Below are 5,045 nucleotides of genomic sequence, written 5' to 3' on the forward strand. Positions count from 1 at the left end.
CAGTGGTGACTGGACTGAATGATGCATAGATATTTGTTTTTTAGTTATACATATATCACAAATGACTACCTCCTTAGGATAGCTGACCTTGAGCAGGTAGCCGCTATCAGCTGTTAACTTCCACCATTGCTAATAGCGATCAGGACCATTCTCTGCATCATCTTGAGACATTTACCACCCATCTTTCTCCGGCGGAGCCTCCTACTGACTGGAATCTTTCATCATGCTGCTATGGAGAAAAAAAATGCAAATTTGTGAATGGTGTCCCACAGATTGATTGCTACAGAGATCGAACCCTGCAGCGAAGAGTGAAAACCTGCGGGGAATTGATGGCCCTCCATAAAGGTTCCTAACTGCCTGAGATACCACAAGATAGTGGCGTAGCACCACTTTTCTATGAGACAGGGCTCATAGAAGCTTCGGTACTATACGCTTTAGTATACTTCCTTGGCTCCAAGACATTGCAAGATGGCACCAAAGCACAGTATGTAGGACTTTTGACTGAAACATAACAAGGAATAGGTATTTTTCAGCAAATAATGGAGGATATGTTCCCCAAAAATCAGCAAATAGGTGAATTCATGAGTAACTGGGGGTAACTGGATTTAGTCTTTGGTTCGGCCATGTACATCAGTGACACAGTGAGTAGTGACACAAAAGTAAATTTCCTTGTTAGCTCTTACCCATTACTTTTATGCACCAGAGCGGTCATTGGTGTTGTTCATGATGTTATTTAAATTTAGCTACTTCCCATCGTTCTTGATAGTTATCATTTACAAGTGTAATCATTCAATTATTATTTATCCTATGTTTGGGTGAACTTGCCAATCATATTTTGATTGTTCTTTCACTCTTCAAAAACCACACTTGGCACTGGTTCCAACATGTACAGTGGAAGGAAAATGTATGCGAACATTTTGGAATTTCTTAAATTCTGCCTAAATTGGTCATAAAATGTGTGATCATCTAAATCACAAGAATACACAAACCGTCTGTAAACTGATTTTATAATTGTATAGAGCACAACGACATTCACAGGACAGAGGAATAAGTAAGTGAACCCTCACATTTAATAACTGACCCTTCTTTGGCAGCAATAACCTTAAACAAATGTTTCGTGTGGTTGCACGTCAGACATGCAAGATGATCAGGATGAATTTTGGGCCATTCGTCTTTACAAAACTTTGATTGGGCCACTCCAGAATGCATATTTGCTTCTTCTGAAGCCATTCTGTTGTTGTTGGGTTTTTTTTGTGTGATATAGATTTTCCACCTTTTAGAAAGATGATGACAATAAAGAGAAAAACAAACAAACAAAAAACACATTCCACGTCGGGCAACTCCCCATAATATTACAATGCAATAGGTGGTTGTGCACCCCATTAATTAATAAAGTTCAGTCAGGGTTTCCCCATTCCTTCAAATTCCTCTGCCCTTCATTTAATAACATAAGTCATTTTTTCCATTGTGATCTAGATTGTCATTTCCTTTAACCACTGATTCAATGATGGAATGTCCATTTTTTCCAAAACTGTTCAATCAATCTGGCCGGCAGCAGTCCAAAGTCAATCAAGGTCGATTTACTTGAGCAAACCACAAAATCTTTTGGATAGATCCCCAATGCAAACAGTTTTGCTTGGTGAGGTACATCAATCCCAACAATATTTGACATTATCTGTCCCACTTCTCTCCAGTATTTTTATTATTTTTAGGTTCTGAGTTGATAAATGTATACTTTGAGTAGATGAAGTGTTTAAGATGCATGTAGTTAAAGATTTGTTTTCTATGAATTTGATATTTCTGAGTTCTTCAAATGTAAGTAGCGTACCATTCATATACAAGTCACCAATCTTTTCAATGCCCTTTTCTGCCCATATTTTAAAACCTCCATCATCTCTTCCCGGTGTAAATTGAAAATTTCCTCACAGAGTAGTGAAGCAGGAGATTAGAGGAGTGCCTTTAATATGGTGATGTGCTTTATACTAGGTATTGATTGTATTTTTTAGATATGGGTTTTTGGGTCTGCCGAATATAAACACAGTTTTAGGGGAAGATTTGGTACCGATGCTTGCGCAATAGACAACCACGATGGATATGTCTCATTTGTAAAATAGAACATTATTGAGTGTAGTTGAACAGCCCAGTAATACCATTTAAAATTTGGAAGTCTTTGTCCTCCACGTTCGTATGGGAGGTATAGTCACCTACGGTAAGCCTTAGCCTGGATTTTTTTGTATTCGAAATGAATGTACTAAAATGCTATTACCGTTAGGAAAGAATGTATTTGGGAAAAGTGGAGGAATTGATTGAAATAAAGACATTTGGCCAATATACACATTTTTATCAATCCAGCGATCAAGGGTTCTGTTTACATCATAAATTAAAGGATCATAAATTGCAGGGACCATTGTTTTAATTAAAGGTGTAATCTTGACCCCAAGATACTGTATGTAAATCCATCCTCAGCATGAGTCAATTGTGTTTTTACTATTGAGGTCGACCTCTCTTCCTTGTTCAGAAATAATATAGATGATTTCGTGTCATTGTTATTCTAGCCAGAGAATTGTCCGAATTTATCTCAATAAAGAATAAGGGGCACAGCGACAACTGGTAAGCACATCTGCCTCACAGTTCTGAGGACAAATGTGTCCACGCCTGTGTGGCGTTTGCATGTTCTCCCTGTGCCTGCGTGGGTTTTCTCCGGGCACTCCGGTTTCCTCCCACGTCCCAAAAACATGTATGGTAGGTTAATTGAAGACTCTAAATTGCCCGTAGCTGTGAATGTGAGTGCAAATGGTTTGTTTATTTATATGTGCCCTGCGATTAGCTGGTGACCAGTTCAGGGTGTACCCCGCCTCTTGCCCGAAGATAGCTGTGATAGGCTCCAGCACGCCGGGACCCTAATGAGGATAAGCGGTACGGAAGATGAATTAATCATTAATAAGGCTTGGTATACTATTACATAGGTTTGTTAAGAAAAGAATCACGTCATCAGAATATAGAGATATTTTATGTTCCTGTCCTTCTATTTTAACACCTACTTATATGTTCATTTGCATTCCAACTGCTATCGCCAGCAGTTCTATAGCGAGTACGAAGAATATAGGCGATAAAGGACATCCCTGTCGAGTTGATCGTTCTAGAGTTTTTGGCTTTGAGGTAATGTTAATTGTTAAAACACTGGCCATTGGACTATTGTATAGAAGTATAACCCATCTAAGAAAATCTAGGGAGAAGACTGAATAGATATGGCCATTCTATTCTATCAAAAACCTGTCTGTCCATTCTGTTGATTTGCTTCTGTGTTTTGGATCATTGTCGTGTTGCAATCCCCATCCTCTATTGAGCTTCAACTGTTGGACAGATGGCCTCAAGGATTCTGCCAAATTTCTTGATAAACTTGTGAATTTGTTGATGATAGCAAGCTTTCCAGGCAAGGAAAGGTAGCTAAGGTAGCAAAGCACGCCCACACCATGATGCTCCCGCCACCATGCTTTACAGTTGGGACAAGGTTTTGATGTTGGTGTGCTGTGCTAACTGTTTGTTGTCAGGTGGAGTTAGGTGACATTTTTTTCTAGCTAGGAAACGTTTGAGGTGGTCAGACAGCACCTCTGTTTGATTTGGAATGAGACAAGCGAGCTGTTGAGTCATGTGCATGTGTTAATAATAAAGCGAAGGTGCTACTAAAGACAAACTGACTGCTGTCCATTGCCTTGTGACTGTTATTAGGACATATAGAGAGGGGGGGAGGGGGGGGGGGAGGATTTTTAGATAATATTAGTATTCAAAGTATTCACAAAACTCAGTTTCTGTTGATGCATGGTACATGTTGCGGCAGTGGCTCAGTTGTCAGAGTGGGTCGTCCAGTCACCGAATCCTGGCTCTGTCTGCTGTCGATGTGTCCTTTGGTAAGACCTGACCTGTCGGCAGACCTCAATCTTAAGGGGGATGCATAAAATTCATGGGGGCACAATTATTATTACCCTACAGACACTACTCCATATTTTTGATAATCCTAAAGCTGACTCTATTCGCAAAGCACTGATAAAGGGCGGTATATCATCATGTTAAACCAACAGCAAATATGACCAGCTATTACACCAGTCCTGATAATTTAAACCAATGGTATCAATATCCACAAAACACTTGAGTGTTCATCTTATGAGATTGTAACACCAGAGGCATCCCTCAAAGTGAAAATGCACCATGGCAGGTGCAGTTTGAGGACTCAACAGAGGGACATGCATTGCCAACTACATTGAACCTACTTTGAGTAGTGTGTCAATGTAGTGTGAGGCAGCGTCTCTACGCGTTGAACCTACTCATCAACGCATCCTTCCACTCATTGAAGTTTGTGACGTGGTCCTTTACAAAAGCAAGCTGCATCAGCTTGGCCTGGGCCTTGCACTTGGGCAGCATACTGCGCCGATAAAAAAAAAAGTTTTCACACATTGCTGTAGAAACTCCTAAATTTAGGGCATGTTGGGGGGTTGTGACATCAGTTGGCTTATAGCTTAGAGTGCACATTAGAATGTGCTAAGTATGTTAGCTATTGTCCATTTTCCATCTTTGTGGGAAATCTTGGTTGCAGCCATTCACCAGGAACTCACATTTGCGTAAATTGCACATCCAGCTCTATGGCATCAGTTTAGTATCCAGTTTTGGAGTGGACACTCTTTGAGTTTTGGGTATATCCATAATTAATAATTCTCAAAAATAGTCGTAGATTCACTTAAAATTGTGCAGGACATTTGTGCGTCAACATGACGTACATACAACACACGTACATAGGCCAACGCTGATCAAACCTTTACACCTTGAAAAACACTACAGTGGGGCCACCAGTGGGGATGGCCACACTTGCCAGCGGGGTGGCCCCGCCCGCCGGTGGGTGGCCAACTTTCAGTCTGGGGTGGGCACGATCCCTGGCCACCACGTAGTTCCGCCCATGTTCTATCTATTGTCACATAGTTGTTGCACAGCGAGAACGTATATGGTGGCGGTGTTTAAGAGGAATACGACACAAGTCTGGAGTCTGAAACATA

The sequence above is a fragment of the Phyllopteryx taeniolatus genome, chromosome 12 (genome assembly GCF_024500385.1).
Source record: "Phyllopteryx taeniolatus isolate TA_2022b chromosome 12, UOR_Ptae_1.2, whole genome shotgun sequence".
In the NCBI taxonomy this organism is placed as follows: Eukaryota; Metazoa; Chordata; class Actinopteri; order Syngnathiformes; family Syngnathidae; genus Phyllopteryx; species Phyllopteryx taeniolatus.